Source organism: Convolutriloba macropyga, chromosome 9, assembly GCF_964194025.1.
Source record: "Convolutriloba macropyga chromosome 9, txConMacr16.3, whole genome shotgun sequence".
Taxonomy (NCBI): Eukaryota; Metazoa; Xenacoelomorpha; order Acoela; family Convolutidae; genus Convolutriloba; species Convolutriloba macropyga.
The window spans coordinates 23578407-23604915 of NC_134476.1; the positions used below are offsets into that span (position 1 = coordinate 23578407).

Genomic DNA, 26509 nt, shown 5'->3' on the forward strand with positions numbered 1-26509 from the left:
AAAATGGTTCGCGGTGCCAGATTTTTTTATTTTATCCCAAACTATGGCTCAAGTGGAGCATGCCCACAAAAAATGAGCCAAATCGGACTAAAATTGACGATTTGGTGACCAAAACAAAGTTCGGTGATCGAAAAAGTTAAGCCTCATCGAGCGCGGATACTTTTTTGGAAATCGGTAAAAATTTGTCCAAAATGGTTCGCGGTGCCAGATTTTTTTAATTTATCCCAAACTATGGCTCAAGTGGAGCATGCCCACAAAAAATGAGCCAAATCGGACTAAAATTGACGATTTGGTGACCAAAACAAAGTTCGGTGATCGAAAAAGTTAAGCCTCATCGAGCGCGGATACTTTTTTGGAAATCGGTAAAAACTTGTCCAAAATGGTTCGCGGTGCCAGATTTTTTTATTTTATCCCAAACTATGGCTCAAGTGGAGCATGCCCACAAAAAATGAGCCAAACCGGACTAAAATTGACGATTTGGTGACTAAAACAAAGTTCGGTGATCGAAAAAGTTAAGCCTCATCGAGCGCGGATACTTTTTTGGAAATCGGTAAAAACTTGTCCAAAATGGTTCGCGGTGCCAGATTTTTTTATTTTATCCCAAACTATGGCTCCAGTGGAGCATGCCCACAAAAAATGAGCCAAATCGGACTAAAATTGACGATTTGGTGACCAAAACAAAGTTCGGTGATCGAAAAAGTTAAGCCTCATCGAGCGCGGATACTTTTTTGGAAATTGGTAAAAACTTGTCCAAAATGGTTCGCGGTGCCAGATTTTTTTATTTTATCCCAAACTATGGCTCAAGTGGAGCATGCCCACAAAAAATGAGCCAAATCGGACTAAAATTGACGATTTGGTGACCAAAACAAAGTTCGGTGATCGAAAAAGTTAAGCCTCATCGAGCGCGGATACTTTTTTGGAAATCGGTAAAAACTTGTCCAAAATGGTTCGCGGTGCCAGATTTTTTCTATTTTATCCCAAACTATGGCTCAAGTGGAGCATGCCCACAAAAAATGAGCCAAATCGGACTAAAATTGATGATTTGGTGACCAAAACAAAGTTCGGTGATCGAAAAAGTTAAGCCTCATCGAGCGCGGATACTTTTTTGGGAAATCGGTAAAAACTTGTCCAAAATGGTTCGCGGTGCCAGATTTTTTTAATTTATCCCAAACTATGGCTCAAGTGGAGCATGCCCACAAAAAATGAGCCAAATCGGACTAAAATTGACGATTTGGTGACCAAAACAAAGTTCGGTGATCGAAAAAGTTAAGCCTCATCGAGCGCGGATACTTTTTTGGAAATCGGTAAAAACTTGTCCAAAATGGTTCGCGGTGCCAGATTTTTTTATTTTATCCCAAATTATGGCTCAAGTGGAGCATGCCCACAAAAAATGAGCTAAATCGGACTAAAATTGACGATTTGGTGACCAATACAAAGTTCGGTGATCGAAAAAGTTAAGCCTCATCGAGCGCGGATACTTTTTGTAAATGACAATTTCAGCAGTAACCATTGCTCCAAACACACCCCATATACTTGTAAAGGCCATTATAATAGTTCCCCTGCTTGCGTATTATGTATATTTGATATTTGGAACTGTCTCGGAAACATCAATACTAATTGTATAATTTCCCTTTATTAAACTAACTTTTAAGTTAGTGCAAATCGCTCAGTTCCATTCTTTAGGCTGCACTCCGCTAACGCAGAGTGCATTCAAATAAAACTTATCAAATAGAGTTAATACTTACCTATTTAATAAGGTTATCACAACAATTAGGCTAAAAGCAACTCGCTACTGATTTTCCCAATTACCGGCCTAAACCCACTGAAGTCATACTTCCGGTTCAATGTCCGGTTATACAGGTTCCTCGTACCCAATTCATCTGTGCTTTGTTTTGCGGCCGTTCCACTGTATTGTGGATGGTTGGAAGCAAAGAGTTTGCGAGTTTGTCATAATACACTGTATGGCTACGAATTGCATAAATTATAACACAACCGTGGCTAAAATTGCATGTATTAAGTGACTATTTTGCAAACCGCAAGGCGGCGAGTTAAAGTGATCCTGTATATGAATATGAGACTACAATACAATACTGTTGTATATAAATTCGCTCCCGCTTACGCAAATGCCTACGACCATACCATGTTGAATGCACCGGTTCTCGTCCGATCACCGAAGTTAAGCAACATTGGGCCTGGTTAGTACTTGGATGGGTGACCGCTTGGGAACACCAGGTGTTGTAGGCTTTTTCTTTTGAGTATTCAAACCTCATAGAATACTTTTATTCGATATTTACACATTTTAGAGCCTCAAAAAGCCTCGGTGATCGAAAAAGTTAAGCCTCATCGAGCGCGGATACTTTTTTGGAAATCGGTAAAAACTTGTCCAAAATGGTTCGCGGTGCCAGTTTTTTTTATTTTATCCCAAACTATGGCTCAAGTGGAGCATGCCCACAAAAAATGAGCCAAATCGGACTAAAATTGACGATTTGGTGACCAATACAAAGTTCGGTGATCGAAAAAGTTAAGCCTCATCGAGCGCGGATACTTTTTGTAAATGACAATTTCAGCAGTAACCATTGCTCCAAACACACCCCATATACTTGTAAAGGCCATTATAATAGTTCCCCTGCTTGCGTATTATGTATATTTGATATTTGGAACTGTCTCGGAAACATCAATACTAATTGTATAATTTCCCTTTATTAAACTAACTTTTAAGTTAGTGCAAATCGCTCAGTTCCATTCTTTAGGCTGCACTCCGCTAACGCAGAGTGCATTCAAATAAAACTTATCAAATAGAGTTAATACTTACCTATTTAATAAGTTTATCACAACAATTAGGCTAAAAGCAACTCGCTACTGATTTTCCCAATTACCGGCCTAAACCCACTGAAGTCATACTTCCGGTTCAATGTCCGGTTATACAGGTTCCTCGTACCCAATTCATCTGTGCTTTGTTTTGCGGCCGTTCCACTGTATTGTGGATGGTTGGAAGCAAAAAGTTTGCGCGTTTGTCATAATACACTGTATGGCTACGAATTGCATAAATTATAACACAACCGTGGCTAAAATTGCATGTATTAAGTGACTATTTTGCAAACCGCAAGGCGGCGAGTTAAAGTGATCCTGTATATGAATATGAGACTACAATACAATACTGTTGTATATAAATTCGCTCCCGCTTACGCAAATGCCTACGACCATACCATGTTGAATGCACCGGTTCTCGTCCGATCACCGAAGTTAAGCAACATTGGGCCTGATTAGTACTTGGATGGGTGACCGCTTGGGAACACCAGGTGTTGTAGGCTTTTTCTTTTGAGTATTCAAACCTCATAGAATACTTTTATTCGATATTTACACATTTTAGAGCCTCAAAAAGCCTCGGTGATCGAAAAAGTTAAGCCTCATCGAGCGCGGATACTTTTTTGGAAATCGGTAAAAACTTGTCCAAAATGGTTCGCGGTGCCAGTTTTTTTTATTTTATCCCAAACTATGGCTCAAGTGGAGCATGCCCACAAAAAAATGAGCCAAATCGGACTAAAATTGACGATTTGGTGACCAATACAAAGTTCGGTGATCGAAAAAGTTAAGCCTCATCGAGCGCGGATACTTTTTGTAAATGACAATTTCAGCAGTAACCATTGCTCCAAACACACCCCATATACTTGTAAAGGCCATTATAATAGTTCCCCTGCTTGCGTATTATGTATATTTGATATTTGGAACTGTCTCAGAAACATCAATACTAATTGTATAATTTCCTTTTATTAAACTAACTTTTAAGTTAGTGCAAATCGCTCAGTTCCATTCTTTAGGCTGCACTCCGCTAACGCAGAGTGCATTCAAATAAAACTTATCAAATAGAGTTAATACTTACCTATTTAATAAGTTTATCACAACAATTAGGCTAAAAGCAACTCGCTACTGATTTTCCCAATTACCGGCCTAAACCCACTGAAGTCATACTTCCGGTTCAATGTCCGGTTATACAGGTTCCTCGTACCCAATTCATCTGTGCTTTGTTTTGCGGCCGTTCCACTGTATTGTGGATGGTTGGAAGCAAAAAGTTTGCGCGTTTGTCATAATACACTGTATGGCTACGAATTGCATAAATTATAACACAACCGTGGCTAAAATTGCATGTATTAAGTGACTATTTTGCAAACCGCAAGGCGGCGAGTTAAAGTGATCCTGTATATGAATATGAGACTACAATACAATACTGTTGTATATAAATTCGCTCCCGCTTACGCAAATGCCTACGACCATACCATGTTGAATGCACCGGTTCTCGTCCGATCACCGAAGTTAAGCAACATTGGGCCTGGTTAGTACTTGGATGGGTGACCGCTTGGGAACACCAGGTGTTGTAGGCTTTTTCTTTTGAGTATTCAAACCTCATAGAATACTTTTATTCGATATTTACACATTTTAGAGCCTCAAAAAGCCTCGGTGATCGAAAAAGTTAAGCCTCATCGAGCGCGGATACTTTTTTGGAAATCGGTAAAAACTTGTCCAAAATGGTTCGCGGTGCCAGTTTTTTTTATTTTATCCCAAACTATGGCTCAAGTGGAGCATGCCCACAGAAAATGAGCCAAATCGGACTAAAATTGACGATTTGGTGACCAATACAAAGTTCAGTGATCGAAAAAGTTAAGCCTCATCGAGCGCGGATACTTTTTGTAAATGACAATTTCAGCAGTAACCATTGCTCCAAACACACCCCATATACTTGTAAAGGCCATTATAATAGTTCCCCTGCTTGCGTATTATGTATATTTGATATTTGGAACTGTCTCGGAAACATCAATACTAATTGTATAATTTCCCTTTATTAAACTAACTTTTAAGTTAGTGCAAATCGCTCAGTTCCATTCTTTAGGCTGCACTCCGCTAACGCAGAGTGCATTCAAATAAAACTTATCAAATAGAGTTAATACTTACCTATTTAATAAGTTTATCACAACAATTAGGCTAAAAGCAACTCGCTACTGATTTTCCCAATTACCGGCCTAAACCCACTGAAGTCATACTTCCGGTTCAATGTCCGGTTATACAGGTTCCTCGTACCCAATTCATCTGTGCTTTGTTTTGCGGCCGTTCCACTGTATTGTGGATGGTTGGAAGCAAAAAGTTTGCGCGTTTGTCATAATACACTGTATGGCTACGAATTGCATAAATTATAACACAACCGTGGCTAAAATTGCATGTATTAAGTGACTATTTTGCAAACCGCAAGGCGGCGAGTTAAAGTGATCCTGTATATGAATATGAGACTACAATACAATACTGTTGTATATAACTTCGCTCCCGCTTACGCAAATGCCTACGACCATACCATGTTGAATGCACCGGTTCTCGTCCGATCACCGAAGTTAAGCAACATTGGGCCTGGTTAGTACTTGGATGGGTGACCGCTTGGGAACACCAGGTGTTGTAGGCTTTTTCTTTTGAGTATTCAAACCTCATAGAATACTTTTATTCGATATTTACACATTTTAGAGCCTCAAAAAGCCTCGGTGATCGAAAAAGTTAAGCCTCATCGAGCGCGGATACTTTTTTGGAAATCGGTAAAAACTTGTCCAAAATGGTTCGCGGTGCCAGTTTTTTTTATTTTATCCCAAACTATGGCTCAAGTGGAGCATGCCCACAGAAAATGAGCCAAATCGGACTAAAATTGACGATTTGGTGACCAATACAAAGTTCGGTGATCGAAAAAGTTAAGCCTCATCGAGCGCGGATACTTTTTGTAAATGACAATTTCAGCAGTAACCATTGCTCCAAACACACCCCATATACTTGTAAAGGCCATTATAATAGTTCCCCTGCTTGCGTATTATGTATATTTGATATTTGGAACTGTCTCGGAAACATCAATACTAATTGTATAATTTCCCTTTATTAAACTAACTTTTAAGTTAGTGCAAATCGCTCAGTTCCATTCAAATAAAACTTATCAAATAGAGTTAATACTTACCTATTTAATAAGTTTATCACAACAATTAGGCTAAAAGCAACTCGCTACTGATTTTCCCAATTACCGGCCTAAACCCACTGAAGTCATACTTCCGGTTCAATGTCCGGTTATACAGGTTCCTCGTACCCAATTCATCTGTGCTTTGTTTTGCGGCCGTTCCACTGTATGGTGGATGGTTGGAAGCAAAAAGTTTGCGCGTTTGTCATAATACACTGTATGGCTACGAATTGCATAAATTATAACACAACCGTGGCTAAAATTGCATGTATTAAGTGACTATTTTGCAAACCGCAAGGCGGCGAGTTAAAGTGATCCTGTATATGAATATGAGACTACAATACAATACTGTTGTATATAAATTCGCTCCCGCTTACGCAAATGCCTACGACCATACCATGTTGAATGCACCGGTTCTCGTCCGATCACCGAAGTTAAGCAACATTGGGCCTGGTTAGTACTTGGATGGGTGACCGCTTGGGAACACCAGGTGTTGTAGGCTTTTTCTTTTGAGTATTCAAACCTCATAGAATACTTTTATTCGATATTTACACATTTTAGAGCCTCAAAAAGCCTCGGTGATCGAAAAAGTTAAGCCTCATCGAGCGCGGATACTTTTTTGGAAATCGGTAAAAACTTGTCCAAAATGGTTCGCGGTGCCAGTTTTTTTTATTTTATCCCAAACTATGGCTCAAGTGGAGCATGCCCACAGAAAATGAGCCAAATCGGACTAAAATTGACGATTTGGTGACCAATACAAAGTTCGGTGATCGAAAAAGTTAAGCCTCATCGAGCGCGGATACTTTTTGTAAATGACAATTTCAGCAGTAACCATTGCTCCAAACACACCCCATATACTTGTAAAGGCCATTATAATAGTTCCCCTGCTTGCGTATTATGTATATTTGATATTTGGAACTGTCTCGGAAACATCAATACTAATTGTATAATTTCCCTTTATTAAACTAACTTTTAAGTTAGTGCAAATCGCTCAGTTCCATTCAAATAAAACTTATCAAATAGAGTTAATACTTACCTATTTAATAAGTTTATCACAACAATTAGGCTAAAAGCAACTCGCTACTGATTTTCCCAATTACCGGCCTAAACCCACTGAAGTCATACTTCCGGTTCAATGTCCGGTTATACAGGTTCCTCGTACCCAATTCATCTGTGCTTTGTTTTGCGGCCGTTCCACTGTATTGTGGATGGTTGGAAGCAAAAAGTTTGCGCGTTTGTCATAATACACTGTATGGCTACGAATTGCATAAATTATAACACAACCGTGGCTAAAATTGCATGTATTAAGTGACTATTTTGCAAACCGCAAGGCGGCGAGTTAAAGTGATCCTGTATATGAATATGAGACTACAATACAATACTGTTGTATATAAATTCGCTCCCGCTTACGCAAATGCCTACGACCATACCATGTTGAATGCACCGGTTCTCGTCCGATCACCGAAGTTAAGCAACATTGGGCCTGGTTAGTACTTGGATGGGTGACCGCTTGGGAACACCAGGTGTTGTAGGCTTTTTCTTTTGAGTATTCAAACCTCATAGAATACTTTTATTCGATATTTACACATTTTAGAGCCTCAAAAAGCCTCGGTGATCGAAAAAGTTAAGCCTCATCGAGCGCGGATACTTTTTTGGAAATCGGTAAAAACTTGTCCAAAATGGTTCGCGGTGCCAGTTTTTTTTATTTTATCCCAAACTATGGCTCAAGTGGAGCATGCCCACAAAAAATGAGCCAAATCGGACTAAAATTGACGATTTGGTGACCAATACAAAGTTCGGTGATTGAAAAAGTTAAGCCTCATCGAGCGCGGATACTTTTTGTAAATGACAATTTCAGCAGTAACCATTGCTCCAAACACACCCCATATTATTGTAAAGGCCATTATAATAGTTCCCCTGCTTGCGTATTATGTATATTTGATATTTGGAACTGTCTCGGAAACATCAATACTAATTGTATAATTTCCCTTTATTAAATTAACTTTTAAGTTAGTGCAAATCGCTCAGTTCCATTCTTTAGGCTGCACTCCGCTAACGCAGAGTGCATTCAAATAAAACGTATCAAATAGAGTTAATACTTACCTATTTAATAAGTTTATCACAACAATTAGGCTAAAAGCAACTCGCTACTGATTTTCCCAATTACCGGCCTAAACCCACTGAAGTCATACTTCCGGTTCAATGTCCGGTTATACAGGTTCCTCGTACCCAATTCATCTGTGCTTTGTTTTGCGGCCGTTCCACTGTATTGTGGATGGTTGGAAGCAAAAAGTTTGCGCGTTTGTCATAATACACTGTATGGCTACGAATTGCATAAATTATAACACAACCGTGGCTAAAATTGCATGTATTAAGTGACTATTTTGCAAACCGCAAGGCGGCGAGTTAAAGTGATCCTGTATATGAATATGAGACTACAATACAATACTGTTGTATATAAATTCGCTCCCGCTTACGCAAATGCCTACGACCATACCATGTTGAATGCACCGGTTCTCGTCCGATCACCGAAGTTAAGCAACATTGGGCCTGATTAGTACTTGGATGGGTGACCGCTTGGGAACACCAGGTGTTGTAGGCTTTTTCTTTTGAGTATTCAAACCTCATAGAATACTTTTATTCGATATTTACACATTTTAGAGCCTCAAAAAGCCTCGGTGATCGAAAAAGTTAAGCCTCATCGAGCGCGGATACTTTTTTGGAAATCGGTAAAAACTTGTCCAAAATGGTTCGCGGTGCCAGTTTTTTTTATTTTATCCCAAACTATGGCTCAAGTGGAGCATGCCCACAAAAAATGAGCCAAATCGGAATAAAATTGACGATTTGGTGACCAATACAAAGTTCGGTGATCGAAAAAGTTAAGCCTCATCGAGCGCGGATACTTTTTGTAAATGACAATTTCAGCAGTAACCATTGCTCCAAACACACCCCATATACTTGTAAAGGCCATTATAATAGTTCCCCTGCTTGCGTATTATGTATATTTGATATTTGGAACTGTCTCGGAAACATCAATACTAATTGTATAATTTCCCTTTATTAAACTAACTTTTAAGTTAGTGCAAATCGCTCAGTTCCATTCTTTAGGCTGCACTCCGCTAACGCAGAGTTCATTCAAATAAAACTTATCAAATAGAGTTAATACTTACCTATTTAATAAGTTTATCACAACAATTAGGCTAAAAGCAACTCGCTACTGATTTTCCCAATTACCGGCCTAAACCCACTAAAGTCATACTTCCGGTTCAATGTCCGGTTATACAGGTTCCTCGTACCCAATTCATCTGTGCTTTGTTTTGCGGCCGTTCCACTGTATTGTGGATGGTTGGAAGCAAAAAGTTTGCGCGTTTGTCATAATACACTGTATGGCTACGAATTGCATAAATTATAACACAACCGTGGCTAAAATTGCATGTATTAAGTGACTATTTTGCAAACCGCAAGGCGGCGAGTTAAAGTGATCCTGTATATGAATATGAGACTACAATACAATACTGTTGTATATAAATTCGCTCCCGCTTACGCAAATGCCTACGACCATACCATGTTGAATGCACCGGTTCTCGTCCGATCACCGAAGTTAAGCAACATTGGGCCTGGTTAGTACTTGGATGGGTGACCGCTTGGGAACACCAGGTGTTGTAGGCTTTTTCTTTTGAGTATTCAAACCTCATAGAATACTTTTATTCGATATTTACACATTTTAGAGCCTCAAAAAGCCTCGGTGATCGAAAAAGTTAAGCCTCATCGAGCGCGGATACTTTTTTGGAAATCGGTAAAAACTTGTCCAAAATGGTTCGCGGTGCCAGTTTTTTTATTTTATCCCAAACTATGGCTCAAGTGGAGCATGCCCACAAAAAATGAGCCAAATCGGACCAAAATTGACGATTTGGTGACCAAAACAAAGTTCGGTGATCGAAAAAGTTAAGCCTCATCGAGCGCGGATACTTTTTTGGAAATCGGTAAAAACTTGTCCAAAATGGTTCGCGGTGCCAGATTTTTTTATTTTATCCCAAACTATGGCTCAAGTGGAGCATGCCCACAAAAAATGAGCCCAATCGGACTAAAATTGACGATTTGGTGACCAATACAAAGTTCGGTGATCGAAAAAGTTAAGCCTCATCGAGCGCGGATACTTTTTTGGAAATCGGTAAAAACTTGTCCAAAATGGTTCGCGGTGCCAGATTTTTTTATTTTATCCCAAACTATGACTCAAGTGGAGCATGCCCACAAAAAATGAGCCAAATCGGACTAAAATTGACGATTTGGTGACCAAAACAAAGTTCGGTGATCGAAAAAGTTAAGCCTCATCGAGCGCGGATACTTTTTTGGAAATCGGTAAAAAATTGTCCAAAATGGTTCGCAGTGCCAGTTTTTTTTATTTTATCCCAAACTATGGCTCAAGTGGAGCATGCCCACAAAAAATGAGCCAAATCGGACTAAAATTGACGATTTGGTGACCAATACAAAGTTCGGTGATCGAAAAAGTTAAGCCTCATCGAGCGCGGATACTTTTTTGGAAATCGGTAAAAACTTGTCCAAAATGGTTTGCGGTGCCAGTTTTTTTTATTTTATCCCAAACTATGGCTCAAGTGGAGCATGCCCACAAAAAATGAGCCAAATCGGACTAAAATTGACGATTTGGTGACCAATACAAAGTTCGGTGATTGAAAAAGTTAAGCCTCATCGAGCGCGGATACTTTTTTGGAAATCGGTAAAAACTTGTCCAAAATGGTTCGCGGTGCCAGATTTTTTTATTTTATCCCAAACTATGACTCAAGTGGAGCATGCCCACAAAAAATGAGCCAAATCGGACTAAAATTGACGATTTGGTGACCAAAACAAAGTTCGGTGATCGAAAAAGTTAAGCCTCATCGAGCGCGGATACTTTTTTGGAAATCGGTAAAAAATTGTCCAAAATGGTTCGCGGTGCCAGTTTTTTTTATTTTATCCCAAACTATGGCTCAAGTGGAGCATGCCCACAAAAAATGAGCCAAATCGGACTAAAATTGACGATTTGGTGACCAATACAAAGTTCGGTGATCGAAAAAGTTAAGCCTCATCGAGCGCGGATACTTTTTTGGAAATCGGTAAAAACTTGTCCAAAATGGTTCGCGGTGCCAGTTTTTTTTATTTTATCCCAAACTATGGCTCAAGTGGAGCATGCCCACAAAAAATGAGCCAAATCGGACTAAAATTGACGATTTGGTGACCAATACAAAGTTCGGTGATCGAAAAAGTTAAGCCTCATCGAGCGCGGATACTTTTTTGGAAATCGGTAAAAACTTGTCCAAAATGGTTCGCGGTGCCAGATTTTTTTATTTTATCCCAAACTATGACTCAAGTGGAGCATGCCCACAAAAAATGAGCCAAATCGGACTAAAATTGACGATTTGGTGACCAAAACAAAGTTCGGTGATCGAAAAAGTTAAGCCTCATCGAGCGCGGATACTTTTTTGGAAATCGGTAAAAACTTGTCCAAAATGGTTCGCGGTGCCAGATTTTTTTATTTTATCCCAAACTATGGCTCAAGTGGAGCATGCCCACAAAAAATGAGCCCAATCGGACTAAAATTGACGATTTGGTGACCAATACAAAGTTCGGTGATCGAAAAAGTTAAGCCTCATCGAGCGCGGATACTTTTTTGGAAATCGGTAAAAACTTGTCCAAAATGGTTCGCGGTGCCAGATTTTTTTATTTTATCCCAAACTATGACTCAAGTGGAGCATGCCCACAAAAAATGAGCCAAATCGGACTACAATTGACGATTTGGTGACCAATACAAAGTTCGGTGATCGAAAAAGTTAAGCCTCATCGAGCGCGGATACTTTTTTGGAAATCGGTAAAAACTTGTCCAAAATGGTTCGCGGTGCCAGATTTTTTTATTTTATCCCAAACTATGGCTCAAGTGGAGCATGCCCACAAAAAATGAGCCAAATCGGACTAAAATTGACGATTTGGTGACCAAAACAAAGTTCGGTGATCGAAAAAGTTAAGCCTCATCGAGCGCGGATACTTTTTTGGAAATCGGTAAAAACTTGTCCAGAATGGTTCGCGGTGCCAGATTTTTTTATTTTATCCCAAACTATGGCTCAAGTGGAGCATGCCCACAAAAAATGAGCCAAATCGGACTAAAATTGACGATTTGGTGACCAAAACAAAGTTCGGTGATCGAAAAAGTTAAGCCTCATCGAGCGCGGATACCTTTTTGGAAATCGGTAAAAACTTGTCCAAAATGGTTCGCGGTGCCAGATTTTTTTTATTTTATCCCAAACTATGGCTCAAGTGGAGCATGCTCACAAAAAATGAGCCAAATCGGACTAAAATTGACGATTTGGTGACCAAAACAAAGTTCGGTGATCGAAAAAGTTAAGCCTCATCGAGCGCGGATACTTTTTTGGAAATCGGTAAAAACTTGTCCAAAATGGTTCGCGGTGCCAGATTTTTTTATTTTATCCCAAACTATAGCTCAAGTGGAGCATGCCCACAAAAAATGAGCCAAATCGGACTAAAATTGACGATTTGGTGACCAAAACAAAGTTCGGTGATCGAAAAAGTTAAGCCTCATCGAGCGCGGATACTTTTTTGGAAATCGGTAAAAACTTGTCCAAAATGGTTCGCGGTGCCAGATTTTTTTATTTTATCCCAAATTATGGCTCAGGTGGAGCATGCCCACAAAAAATGAGCTAAATCGGACTAAAATTCACGATTTGGTGACCAATACAAAGTTCGGTGATCGAAAAAGTTAAGCCTCATCGAGCGCGGATACTTTTTTGGAAATCGGTAAAAACTTGTCCAAAATGGTTCGCGGTGCCAGATTTTTTTATTTTATCCCTAACTATGGCTCAAGTGGAGCATGCCCACAAAAAATGAGCCAAATCGGACTAAAATTGACGATTTGGTGACCAAAACAAAGTTCGGTGATCGAAAAAGTTAAGCCTCATCGAGCGCGGATACTTTTTTGGAAATCGGTAAAACTTGTCCAAAATGGTTCGCGGTGCCAGATTTTTTTATTTTGTCCCAAACTATGGCTCAAGTGGAGCATGCCCACAAAAAATGAGCCAAATCGGACTAAAATTGACGATTTGGTGACCAAAACAAAGTTCGGTGATCGAAAAAGTTAAGCCTCATCGAGCGCGGATACTTTTTTGGAAATCGGTAAAAACTTGTCCAAAATGGTTCGCGGTGCCAGATTTTTTTATTTTATCCCAAATTATGGCTCAAGTGGAGCATGCCCACAAAAAATGAGCTAAATCGGACTAAAATTGACGATTTGGTGACCAATACAAAGTTCGGTGATCGAAAAAGTTAAGCCTCATCGAGCGCGGATACTTTTTGTAAATGACAATTTCAGCAGTAACCATTGCTCCAAACACACCCCATATACTTGTAAAGGCCATTATAATAGTTCCCCTGCTTGCGTATTATGTATATTTGATATTTGGAACTGTCTCGGAAACATCAATACTAATTGTATAATTTCCCTTTATTAAACTAACTTTTCAGTTAGTGCAAATCGCTCAGTTCCATTCTTTAGGCTGCACTCCGCTAACGCAGAGTGCATTCAAATAAAACGTATCAAATAGAGTTAATACTTACCTATTTAATAAGTTTATCACAACAATTAGGCTTTTAAATAATAAATTCAGATGCTATTATTTACAGTTGTTATTTACAATGATGTTGAAATAATTCAGCAGGTTTCATTGATGAATCGTTACAGTTGGTATTTACAAGGAAAATTTATCAGATTTCAATGTTGAAGCTTTACAAATTAAGCACAAAATTCAAATAGTTTTTTGTTTGTTCAGGGGTTTCTTGCCAGGATCCATTTAGAACACTTGCCGTAAATCTAAGAGTTTCAACTTTCATATTTACAAAGACGTCGCGCCAACTATTCAGCCTTAGGGTACTTCTCGCTCCAGATAATTGTTTTGAGAACTAAATGTTCCGATGTTTCAAACTCTTTTTCGCAATAGCTGCAAATTGGTGACTCTTAATAATTTTTCATCCATCTAATCTGTTTGTCAACAAGACAATTGAAGGCAAGGCGATATAAAAGATTTTGTCGTTGTGGCAAAAGTTTGTAAAATTTCCAGATATTTTTGCTAAAGAGAGTTAATTCTTTCGTTGAACAATTGTAATTTATGACGGATTTGTTTAAGCGGTCCTCGATAAAACTTGTTGGAAAAACTTGAGCAATGATATACCAGTAAATCTCACTTGTTCTTAAGGCTTTGTCAAGTCTCAGGGAAGTTTCGATGTTGTTCTTAAACAGGATACTGTTGTCAGTTTGAGAGACTTTGAGCTTTAAAGATTTTAACAAAATTGTTAAGTCATTTGGAAAGGAAACATCGTTCTCGTTTGATGAGTTAATTTCGTCTATCAGTTTTGCTGAGATTATTTTTGATGTAATATGTGGAAGAGAGATACCGCCCACAGCAACAGATTGGTAAAGAACTTCACTTCTAATTTCCATTTTGTCACCAGTTTTTAGTAGATTGTTGATGAGTTTTTGAACATTCGTCAGAATATTTACTGTTGTGTCCGTGTGTCTTGAATAATACAGGAACTTTGGAAGGATAAAAGTTTCAATGATTTGTCTCTTGGCTCTTAAAGTTTTCGATCGAGAAATGAAGCGCATGTAAATGGCAATTTGTGTTTTGATGAGATCAAGTAAGTTTGTTGATGATTTATCAGTAAAGAATTTAATGCCCAGGATTTTTGTTACACGTACAGTTTTATAGAAAGCTATGTCTCTCGTTGACAGGATCTCACTCTTTTTGACGTTGATTTCTAGTTGAGTGCAATCGCAAAAATCTTTGACAGTGTCAAATAGTCCTTCAATCGATGATATGCGTATTGAGCAAGTAATGTCGTCTGCATAAGCCACTGTTTTTGAGCTGGTGAATCCTTTAATATGTGGTGAGTTGTCTATACAGCAAAGCAAGGGCTCAACAGCAAGTATGAAAAGTAAAGCTGAAAGGGGACAACCTTGCCTAACTCCGCGTTGTAGTACAATTGTCTTGGAAAGGTAGCCATTGATTTCAATAATTGCTTTCGTTTCATTGTAAACTGTTCTGATGGCAGATTTTGTGTATTGGTCAATGCCATTTTTATCGAGAAGGGCGAAGATGTAATCTCTGTCTACTTTGTCAAAAGCTTTTGAAAAATCCAGATTCACAAGGCATTTGCTGTTATTTAGTTGCTTATGGGCTTTTCGAACTTTATTTAATGCTATATGGATTTGTCTTTTGCTCAAGTATGCATGCTGATGTTGGCCTATTATGTCTTCAAGATCTATTATGATTCTGGCAGATAGAATATGTGATAGAATTTTGAGGTCAGTGTTCAGCAAGCTTATAGGTCTAAATTCATCAACAGTTCTCGGATTATCAGTTTTAGGCAGAAGTTTTAAGATTGCAATATTTTGGCTTTCAGGGACTTTTTCAGTTCGAACAATATTGTTGAAAACGCTTTGTAGCAATGGGGCCATTTCTCTCTTAAAAATCTTGTAAAAGTTTGAGGTTATTCCATCCGAACCCGGTGAGCTCTTTGCATTGAGTTTGTGAATTGCTTTCAATACTTCATCTATGGTGATTTCATTTACATCATTTGTTGCTTCGTTTTTGCGCTCGTTCAAATGGTCAAGAAAAATCTCAAAAGAGCCTTTTTTCTTGCTTTTGTAAAGCTGTGAAAAGTGGTTTTCAAAGACTTAAATGATTTCTTCCTGATTTGTTGTAACACTTGCACCAACCCTAAGTGAAGTAATATTGTTCGTGTTGTTTTTTTGCTTTGCCCAAGTTTTCAAGTCTTTCGCGTTTCCAAGTTCGCATGATTGGGTCAATTTCTTGAAGTGGATGAACTGATCTTTTTGTTTGTTGTTGTCATACGTATTTATTTTCGAGACTGTATCATTATATCGTTTTAAAATTTTTTCATTGGAGTCATGATTTTGTATTTGTTCTCTCAGCCTTTTCTCTTCGGCCAGTATGTTTTTCATTTGCGAGCTTAAGATTTTTGATTTATTAATAGCTAAGGCTTGGCAGACATCACGTATGTGGCACTTCAGCTCTTCATAACTTTCATGTGTCAAACAGTTCGTTCCAAATGCTTCTATTTCTGTTTTGATGTACTCTTTGTTTGGAAACAAAATAGCATCGTTCATTTTCCAAAAGCTTTGGCCTCGTTCTTTTTCTTCGCTTTTGTTGCTTAGTTCTAACAGCATGTGATCTGAGAAATTGCTCCGATGTACTTTCATTTTGCTGTACTGGGTTTGGTTTGTAAAAAAATAGTCTATTCGTGAAAAAGACGATGTTCTTTTGTCATAGTGTGTGAAATCAAGTACGTCCAGTTCTACCGCTTCATCAAATAGTAGAGCATGCTCTGTAACCGTTTGGAGTTTTACAAATCGCTTAACTCTATCGTCTACGCTTCGAAGAGCAGTTGATGTGTTTCGCGAATCATGACTGAAAGCATTAAAATCCCCTGCTAAAACAATAGATCGTACCGTGTTGAGTTTCGAGAGATTTGAGCTTAATTGCTTCAACTTTTCACAATAGAAGCTTGTATTCAGATATACATTGAATACAGTTAGATTGAGTTCCGTAAAATTAATTCCAGAGTGATCTCGTGATTGCAGTATTTGATTATCAGTTTTTAGTTCTTCACTCCAAACTGTAACTAAACCTCCACTGCAGTTTATTGCAGGCACTAGATGATAGCGTAATTTGTATTGCTCAAGAACTGTTTCGTGTGAACGAGATTGAGCTGAAATTTTCGATTCTTGGTTACACAAAATGAATAAAGTTCCGCTAGCTAATTTGTAGCATTTTTCGATTATTGCGAAGAATTTTTTCGGGCTCTTAAGGCCACATGAATTCAAACAGAAAACTTTGTGCTCAATCATTTTTGTTTTGTTCGAACTGATTTTTCTTCTTAATCCACTGATCGTTCAAGAAGTGTTTTGCGATTTGCGCGTTTTGTTGTTTTTGTGTTTCACTAAGTGGCCTTTTGGCGCCTGGTCTGTACTGTTTGAGAACAGCACTATTATCAAGCTCTAAAGATTGAAACTTCTCTGTATTAAGATAGGCGGAATCATTACATTCAGCGTTTTGTATGTTGGTTGAGGTTTTGTCAGCGTTTTCTGTTTCTTGTTCTATGACTGTAGCATTTTCTGTTGTGCCACTACAAATTTCTTCTGTATAAGTTTCTTCCACTTCCTCTTCATCTATGGTCAAGTTGCAAGAGGAGGTGTCACTGATTGTTTCAGTTTCGGGAGCTTTATGAAAATTTGTTGGTTTCTGCTTTTCAGCACGATTATTCTTTGTTTCTTTGTTTATGTTTTGCACATTTTTGATTCTTTGTAGCTGGTTTTGCCATAAGTAGCACCAATCTTTATGGTGTCCCCGATACTGTAGTTTGCTTTGTTCACAGTAACTGCAGTTATGTAATGAGGGAGCATGGAACTTGATCTCTAAGCTGTTCCATTCTTTGAATTCTGCGATCCGATTTTCATATGACCAAGTTTTTAATCTTTCCTCTTCAGTTGCGTTTTTCACTGTCACACTCAGTGTTGCATAACCATTGAAGATGAGATCGCCTCCTATGTTGTCTTTCATTCGAATAATTGCGGGGCTATGTTCTATTCCCTCTGGAAGATAAAAATAGTAGACAAAACACAAATAAAAATTAGTGTTTTGGAAAACTCAGAAGTTAACTTAATAAGAACTCTAAGCGCTCTACAGTAAAGGAGAGAGCAACTTAAAAAGAGGAACTTAAAAAGCTAAAGCTAAGGAGGAAAGGGATTTAAAAGAAATTTTGAAGAGTAAAATTAGGAGAAAAAGGTAAAAGAAAAAGCCAGGATTTTACATCTTAGTGAAAAAGCAGCTTTTAGTGAAAAATCTCTTTTTATAAAAGACTCACTCCCAAAGGACTTTCCTGCACAAAGTGGAGTACTTGCTTGTACTGCACAACAATTAGGCTAAAAGCAACTCGCTACTGATTTTCCCAATTACCGGCCTAAACCCACTGAAGTCATACTTCCGGTTCAATGTCCGGTTATACAGGTTCCTCGTACCCAATTCATCTGTGCTTTGTTTTGCGGCCGTTCCACTGTATTGTGGATGGTTGGAAGCAAAAAGTTTGCGCGTTTGTCATAATACACTGTATGGCTACGAATTGCATAAATTATAACACAACCGTGGCTAAAATTGCATGTATTAAGTGACTATTTTGCAAACCGCAAGGCGGCGAGTTAAAGTGATCCTGTATATGAATATGAGACTACAATACAATACTGTTGTATATAAATTCGCTCCCGCTTACGCAAATGCCTACGACCATACCATGTTGAATGCACCGGTTCTCGTCCGATCACCGAAGTTAAGCAACATTGGGCCTGGTTAGTACTTGGATGGGTGACCGCTTGGGAACACCAGGTGTTGTAGGCTTTTTCTTTTGAGTATTCAAACCTCATAGAATACTTTTATTCGATATTTACACATTTTAGAGCCTCAAAAAACCTCGGTGATCGAAAAAGTTAAGCCTCATCGAGCGCGGATACTTTTTTGGAAATCGGTAAAAACTTGTCCAAAATGGTTCGCGGTGCCAGATTTTTTTATTTTATCCCAAACTATGGCTCAAGTGGAGCATGCCCACAAAAAATGAGCCAAATCGGACTAAAATTGACGATTTGGTGACCAAAACAAGGTTCGGTGATCGAAAAAGTTAAGCCTCATCGAGCGCGGATACTTTTTTGGAAATTGGTAAAAACTTGTCCAAAATGGTTCGCGGTGCCAGATTTTTTTATTTTATCCCAAACTATGGCTCAAGTGGAGCATGCCCACAAAAAATGAGCCAAATCGGACTAAAATTGACGATTTGGTGACCAAAACAAAGTTCGGTGATCGAAAAAGTTAAGCCTCATCGAGCGCGGATACTTTTTTGGAAATCGGTAAAAACTTGTCCAAAATGGTTCGCGGTGCCAGATTTTTTTTATTTTATCCCAAACTATGGCTCAAGTGGAGCATGCCCACAAAAAATGAGCCAAATCGGACTAAAATTGACGATTTGGTGACCAAAACAAAGTTCGGTGATCGAAAAAGTTAAGCCTCACCGAGCGCGGATACTTTTTTCGAAATCGGTAAAAACTTGTCCAAAATGGTTCGCGGTGCCAGATTTTTTTATTTTATCCCAAACTATGGCTCAAGTGGAGCATGCCCACAAAAAATGAGCCAAATCGGACTAAAATTGACGATTTGGTGACCAAAACAAAGTTCGGTGATCGAAAAAGTTAAGCCTCATCGAGCGCGGATACTTTTTTGGAAATTGGTAAAAACTTGTCCAAAATGGTTCGCGGTGCCAGATTTTTTTATTTTATCCCAAACTATGGCTCAAGTGGAGCATGCCCACAAAAATTGAGCCAAATCGGACTAAAATTGACGATTTGGTGACCAAAACAAAGTTCGGTGATCGAAAAAGTTAAGCCTCATCGAGCGCGGATACTTTTTTGAAAATCGGTAAAAACTTGTCCAAAATGGTTCGCGGTGCCAGATTTTTTTATTTTATCCCAAACTATGGCTCAAGTGGAGCATGCCCACAAAAAATGAGCCAAATCGGACTAAAATTGACGATTTGGTGACCAAAACAAAGTTCGGTGATCGAAAAAGTTAAGCCTCATCGAGCGCGGATACTTTTTTGGAAATCGGTAAAAACTTGTCCAAAATGGTTCGCGGTGCCAGATTTTTTTATTTTATCCCAAATTATGGCTCAAGTGGAGCATGCCCACAAAAAAAAATCGGACTAAAATGAGCTAAATCGGACTAAAATTGACGATTTGGTGACCAAAACAAAGTTCGGTGATCGAAAAAGTTAAGCCTCATCGAGCGCGGATACTTTTTTGGAAATTGGTAAAAACTTGTCCAAAATGGTTCGCGGTGCCAGATTTTTTTATTTTATCCCAAATTATGGCTCAAGTGGAGCATGCCCACAAAAATTGAGCCAAATCGGACTAAAATTGACGATTTGGTGACCAAAACAAAGTTCGGTGATCGAAAAAGTTAAGCCTCATCGAGCGCGGATACTTTTTTGGAAATCGGTAAAAACTTGTCCAAAATGGTTCGCGGTGCCAGATTTTTTTATTTTATCACAAACTATGGCTCAAGTGGAGCATGCCCACAAAAAATGAGCCAAATCGGACTAAAATTGACAATTTGGTGACCAAAACAAAGTTCGGTGATCGAAAAAGTTAAGCCTCATCGAGCGCGGATACTTTTTTGGAAATCGGTAAAAACTTGTCCAAAATGGTTCGCGGTGCCAGATTTTTTTATTTTATCCCAAATTATGGCTCAAGTGGAGCATGCCCACAAAAAATGAGCTAAATCGGACTAAAATTGACGACTTGGTGACCAATACAAAGTTCGGTGATCGAAAAAGTTAAGCCTCATTGAGCGCGGATACTTTTTGTAAATGACAATTTCAGCAGTAACCATTGCTCCAAACACACCCCATATACTTGTAAAGGCCATTATAATAGTTCCCCTGCTTGCGTATTATGTATATTTGATATTTGGAACTGTCTCGGAAACATCAATACTAATTGTATAATTTCCCTTCATTAAACTAACCTTTAAGTTAGTGCAAATCGCTCAGTTCTTTAGGCTGCACTCCGCTAACGCAGAGTGCATTCAAATGAAACTTATCAAATAGAGTTAATACTTACCTATTTAATAAGTTTATCACAACAATTAGGCTAAAAGCAACTCGCTACTGATTTTCCCAATTACCGGCCTAAACCCACTGAAGTCATACTTCCGGTTCAATGTCCGGTTATACAGGTTCCTCGTACCCAATTCATCTGTGCTTTGTTTTGCGGCCGTTCCACTGTATTGTGGATGGTTGGAAGCAAAAAGTTTGCGCGTTTGTCATAATACACTGTATGGCTACGAATTGCATAAATTATAACACAACCGTGGCTAAAATTGCATGTATTAAGTGACTATTTTGCAAACCGCAAGGCGGCGAGTTAAAGTGATCCTGTATATGAATATGAGACTACAATACAATACTGTTGTATATAAATTCGCTCCCGCTTACGCAAATGCCTACGACCATACCATGTTGAATGCACCGGTTCTCGTCCGATCACCGAAGTTAAGCAACATTGGGCCTGGTTAGTACTTGGATGGGTGACCGCTTGGGAACACCAGGTGTTGTAGGCTTTTTCTTTTGAGTATTCAAACCTCATAGAATACTTTTATTCGATATTTACACATTTTAGAGCCTCAAAAAGCCTCGGTGATCGAAAAAGTTAAGCCTCATCGAGCGCGGATACTTTTTTGGAAATCGGTTAAAACTTGTCCAAAATGGATCGCGGTGCCAGTTTTTTTTATTTTATCCCAAACTATAGCTCAAGTGGAGCATGCCCACAAAAAATGAGCCAAATCGGACAAAAATTGACGATTTGGTGACCAATACAAAGTTCGGTGATCGAAAAAGTTAAGCCTCATCGAGCGCGGATACTTTTTTGGAAATCGGTAAAAACTTGTCCAAAATGGTTCGCGGTGCCAGATTTTTTTATTTTATCCCAAACTATGGCTCAAGTGGAGCATGCTCACAAAAAATGAGCCAAATCGGACTAAAATTGACGATTTGGTGACCAAAACAAAGTTCGGTGATCGAAAAAGTTAAGCCTCATCGAGCGCGGATACTTTTTTGGAAATCGGTAAAAACTTGTCCAAAATGGTTCGCGGTGCCAGATTTTTTTATTTTATCCCAAATTATGGCTCAAGTGGAGCATGCCCACAAAAAATGAGCTAAATCGGACTAAAATTGACGATTTGGTGACCAATACAAAGTTCGGTGATCGAAAAAGTTAAGCCTCATCGAGCGCGGATACTTTTTTGGAAATTGGTAAAAACTTGTCCAAAATGGTTCGCGGTGCCAAATTTTTTTATTTTATCCCAAACTATGGCTCAAGTGGAGCATGCCCACAAAAAATGAGCCAAATCGGACTAAAATTGACGATTTGGTGACCAAAACAAAGTTCGGTGATCGAAAAAGTTAAGCCTCATCGAGCGCGGATACTTTTTCGGAAATCGGTAAAAACTTGTCCAAAATGGTTCGCGGTGCCAGATTTTTTTATTTTATCCCAAACTATGGCTCAAGTGGAGCATGCCCACAAAAAATGAGCCAAATCGGACTAAAATTGACGATTTGGTGACCAAAACAAAGTTCGGTGATCGAAAAAGTTAAGCCTCATCGAGCGCGGATACTTTTTTGGAAATTGGTAAAAACTTGTCCAAAATGGTTCGCGGTGCCAGATTTTTTTATTTTATCCCAAACTATGGCTCAAGTGGAGCATGCCCACAAAAAATGAGCCAAATCGGACTAAAATTGACGATTTGGTGACCAATACAAAGTTCGGTGATCGAAAAAGTTAAGCCTCATCGAGCGCGGATACTTTTTTGGAAATCGGTAAAAACTTGTCCAAAATGGTTCGCGGTGCCAGATTTTTTTATTTTATCCCAAACTATGGCTCAAGTGGAGCATGCCCACAAAAATGAGCCAAATCTGACTAAAATTGACGATTTGGTGACCAAAACAAAGTTCGGTGATCGAAAAAGTTAAGCCTCATCGAGCGCGGATACTTTTTTGGAAATCGGTAAAAACTTGTCCAAAATGGTTCGCGGTGCCAGATTTTTTTATTTTATCCCAAACTATGGCTCAAGTGGAGCATGCCCACAAAAAATGAGCCAAATCGGACTAAAATTGACGATTTGGTGACCAAAACAAAGTTCGGTGATCGGAAAAGTTAAGCCTAATCGAGCGCGGATACTTTTTTGGAAATTGGTAAAAACTTGTCCAAAATGGTTCGCGGTGCCAGATTTTTTTATTTTATCCCAAACTATGGCTCAAGTGGAGCATGCCCACAAAAAATGAGCCAAATCGGACTAAAATTGACGATTTGGTGACCAAAACAAAGTTCGGTGATCGAAAAAGTTAAGCCTCATCGAGCGCGGATACTTTTTTGGAAATTGGTAGAAACTTGTCCAAAATGGTTCGCGGTGCCAGATTTTTTTATTTTATCCCAAACTATGGCTCAAGTGGAGCATGCCCACAAAAAATGAGCCAAATCGGACTAAAATTGACGATTTGGTGACCAAAACAAAGTTCGGTGATCGAAAAAGTTAAGCCTCATCGGGCGCGGATACTTTTTTGGAAATCGGTAAAAACTTGTCCAAAATGGTTCGCGGTGCCAGATTTTTTTATTTTATACCAAACTATGGCTCAAGTGGAGCATGCCCACAAAAAATGAGCCAAATCGGACTAAAATTGACGATTTGGTGACCAATACAAAGTTCGGTGATCGAAAAAGTTAAGCCTCATCGAGCGCGGATACTTTTTTTGGAAATCGGTAAAAACTTGTCCAAAATGGTTCGCGGTGCCAGATTTTTTTATTTTATCCCAAACTATGGCTCAAGTGGAGCATGCCCACAAAAAATGAGCCAAATCGGACTAAAAGTGACGATTTGGTGACCAAAACAAAGTTCGGTGATCGAAAAAGTTAAGCCTCATCGAGCGCGGATGCTTTTTTGGAAATCGGTAAAAACTTGTCCAAAATGGTTCGCGGTGCCAGATTTTTTTATTTTATACCAAACTATGGCTCAAGTGGAGCATGCCCACAAAAAATGAGCCAAATCGGACTAAAATTGACGATTTGGTGACCAATACAAAGTTCGGTGATCGAAAAAGTTAAGCCTCATCGAGCGCGGATACTTTTTTGGAAATCGGTAAAAACTTGTCCAAAATGGTTCGCGGTGCCAGATTTTTTTATTTTATCCCAAACTATGGCTCAAGTGGAGCATGCCCACAAAAAATGAGCCAAATCGGACTAAAATTGACGATTTGGTGACCAAAACAAAGTTCGGTGATCGAAAAAGTTAAGCCTCATCGAGCGCGGATACTTTTTTGGAAATCGGTAAAAACTTGTCCAAAATGGTTCGCGGTGCCAGATTTTTTTATTTTATCCCAAACTATGGCTCAAGTGGAGCATGCCCACAAAAAATGAGCCAAATTGGACTAAAATTGACGATTTGGTGACCAAAACAAAGTTCGGTGATCGAAAAAGTTAAGCCTCATCGAGCGCGGATACTTTTTTGGAAATCGGTAAAAACTTGTCCAAAATGGTTCGCGGTGCCAGATTTTTTTATTTTATCCCAAATTATGGCTCAAGTGGAGCATGCCCACAAAAAATGAGCTAAATCGGACTAAAATTGACGATTTGGTGACCAAAACAAAGTTCGGTGATCGAAAAAGTTAAGCCTCATCGAGCGCGGATACTTTTTTGGAAATCGGTAAAAACTTGTCCAAAATGGTTCGCGGTGCCAGATTTTTTTATTTTATCCCAAACTATGGCTCAAGTGGAGCATGCCCACAAAAAATGAGCCAAATCGGACTAAAATTGACGATTTGGTGACCAAAACAAAGTTCGGTGATCGAAAAAGTTAAGCCTCATCGAGCGCGGATACTTTTTTGGAAATTGGTAAAAACTTGTCCAAAATGGTTCGCGGTGCCAGATTTTTTTACTTTATCCCAAACTATGGCTCAAGTGGAGCATGCCCACAAAAAATGAGCCAAATCGGACTAAAATTGACGATTTGGTGACCAAAACAAAGTTCGGTGATCAAAAAAGTTAAGCCTCATCGAGCGCGGAAACTTTTTTGGAAATTGGTAAAAACTTGTCCAAAATGGTTCGCGGTGCCAGATTTTTTTATTTTATACCAAACTATGGCTCAAGTGGAGCATGCCCACAAAAAATGAGCCAAATCGGACTAAAATTGACGATTTGGTGACCAATACAAAGTTCGGTGATCGAAAAAGTTAAGCCTCATCGAGCGCGGATACTTTTTTGGAAATCGGTAAAAACTTGTCCAAAATGGTTCGCGGTGCCAGATTTTTTTATTTTATACCAAACTATGGCTCAAGTGGAGCATGCCCACAAAAAATGAGCCAAATCGGACTAAAATTGACGATTTGGTGACCAAAACAAAGTTCGGTGATCGAAAAAGTTAAGCCTCATCGAGCGCGGATACTTTTTTGGAAATCGGTAAAAACTTGTCCAAAATGGTTCGCGGTGCCAGATTTTTTTATTTTATCCCAAATTATGGCTCAAGTGGAGCATGCCCACAAAAAATGAGCCAAATCGGACTAAAATTGACGATTTGGTGACCAAAACAAAGTTCGGTGATCGAAAAAGTTAAGCCTCATCGAGCGCGGATACTTTTTTGGAAATCGGTCAAAACTTGTCCAAAATGGTTCGCGGTGCCAGATTTTTTTATTTTATCCCAAATTATGGCTCAAATGGAGCATGCCAACAAAAAATGAGCTAAATCGGACTAAAATTGACGATTTGGTGACCAATACAAAGTTCGGTGATCGAAAAAGTTAAGCCTCATCGAGCGCGGATACTTTTTGTAAATGACAATTTCAGCAGTAACCATTGCTCCAAACACACCCCATATACTTGTAAAGGCCATTATAATAGTTCCCCTGCTTGCGTATTATGTATATTTGATATTTGGAACTGTCTCGGAAACATCAATACTAATTGTATAATTTCCCTTTATTGAACTAACTTTTACGTTAGTGCAAATCGCTCAGTTCCATTCTTTAGGCTACACTCCGCTAACGCAGAGTGCATTCAAATAAAACTTATCAAATAGAGTTAATACTTACCTATTTAATAAGTTTATCACAACAATTAGGCTAAAAGCAACTCGCTACTGATTTTCCCAATTACCGGCCTAAACCCACTGAAGTCATACTTCCGGTTCAATGTCCGGTTATACAGGTTCCTCGTACCCAATTCATCTGTGCTTTGTTTTGCGGCCGTTCCACTGTATTGTGGATGGTTGGAAGCAAAAAGTTTGCGCGTTTGTCATAATACACTGTATGGCTACGAATTGCATAAATTATAACACAACCGTGGCTAAAATTGCATGTATTAAGTGACTATTTTGCAAACCGCAAGGCGGCGAGTTAAAGTGATCCTGTATATGAATATGAGACTACAATACAATACTGTTGTATATAAATTCGCTCCCGCTTACGCAAATGCCTACGACCATACCATGTTGAATGCACCGGTTCTCGTCCGATCACCGAAGTTAAGCAACATTGGGCCTGGTTAGTACTTGGATGGGTGACCGCTTGGGAACACCAGGTGTTGTAGGCTTTTTCTTTTGAGTATTCAAACCTCATAGAATACTTTTATTCGATATTTACACATTTTAGAGCCTCAAAAAGCCTCGGTGATCGAAAAAGTTAAGCCTCATCGAGCGCGGATACTTTTTTGGAAATCGGTAAAAACTTGTCCAAAATGGTTCGCGGTGCCAGATTTTTTTATTTTATCGCAAATTATGGCTCAAGTGGAGCATGCCCACAAAAAATGAGCTAAATCGGACTAAAATTGACGATTTGGTGACCAAAACAAAGTTCGGTGATCGAAAA

The 26509-nt window shown here is 38.9% G+C and overlaps 11 non-coding genes across 11 annotated transcripts; all 11 read left to right on the top strand.

The window, feature by feature from the left end:
• Window positions 1-2125: 2125 nt before the first annotated feature.
• On the top strand, window positions 2126-2244 carry LOC142347320 (5S ribosomal RNA). Its single transcript, XR_012760317.1, has one exon. It is a non-coding gene; the product is annotated as a 5S ribosomal RNA (ribosomal RNA).
• Window positions 2245-3192: 948 nt separating this feature from the next.
• Window positions 3193-3311, top strand: LOC142346896 (5S ribosomal RNA). The gene has a single exon (XR_012759932.1). It is a non-coding gene; the product is annotated as a 5S ribosomal RNA (ribosomal RNA).
• A 949-nt stretch (window positions 3312-4260) lies between these two features.
• Window positions 4261-4379, top strand: LOC142347321 (5S ribosomal RNA). The gene has a single exon (XR_012760318.1). It is a non-coding gene; the product is annotated as a 5S ribosomal RNA (ribosomal RNA).
• Window positions 4380-5327: 948 nt separating this feature from the next.
• LOC142347322 (5S ribosomal RNA) lies at window positions 5328-5446 on the top strand. Its single transcript, XR_012760319.1, has one exon. It is a non-coding gene; the product is annotated as a 5S ribosomal RNA (ribosomal RNA).
• Window positions 5447-6360: 914 nt separating this feature from the next.
• LOC142347324 (5S ribosomal RNA) lies at window positions 6361-6479 on the top strand. The gene has a single exon (XR_012760321.1). It is a non-coding gene; the product is annotated as a 5S ribosomal RNA (ribosomal RNA).
• A 914-nt stretch (window positions 6480-7393) lies between these two features.
• Window positions 7394-7512, top strand: LOC142347325 (5S ribosomal RNA). The gene has a single exon (XR_012760322.1). It is a non-coding gene; the product is annotated as a 5S ribosomal RNA (ribosomal RNA).
• Window positions 7513-8460: 948 nt separating this feature from the next.
• On the top strand, window positions 8461-8579 carry LOC142346897 (5S ribosomal RNA). The gene has a single exon (XR_012759933.1). It is a non-coding gene; the product is annotated as a 5S ribosomal RNA (ribosomal RNA).
• Window positions 8580-9527: 948 nt separating this feature from the next.
• LOC142347326 (5S ribosomal RNA) lies at window positions 9528-9646 on the top strand. Its single transcript, XR_012760323.1, has one exon. It is a non-coding gene; the product is annotated as a 5S ribosomal RNA (ribosomal RNA).
• An 8685-nt stretch (window positions 9647-18331) lies between these two features.
• Window positions 18332-18450, top strand: LOC142347327 (5S ribosomal RNA). Its single transcript, XR_012760324.1, has one exon. It is a non-coding gene; the product is annotated as a 5S ribosomal RNA (ribosomal RNA).
• A 2650-nt stretch (window positions 18451-21100) lies between these two features.
• Window positions 21101-21219, top strand: LOC142347328 (5S ribosomal RNA). The gene has a single exon (XR_012760325.1). It is a non-coding gene; the product is annotated as a 5S ribosomal RNA (ribosomal RNA).
• Window positions 21220-26115: 4896 nt separating this feature from the next.
• LOC142347329 (5S ribosomal RNA) lies at window positions 26116-26234 on the top strand. Its single transcript, XR_012760326.1, has one exon. It is a non-coding gene; the product is annotated as a 5S ribosomal RNA (ribosomal RNA).
• Window positions 26235-26509: the final 275 nt, after the last annotated feature.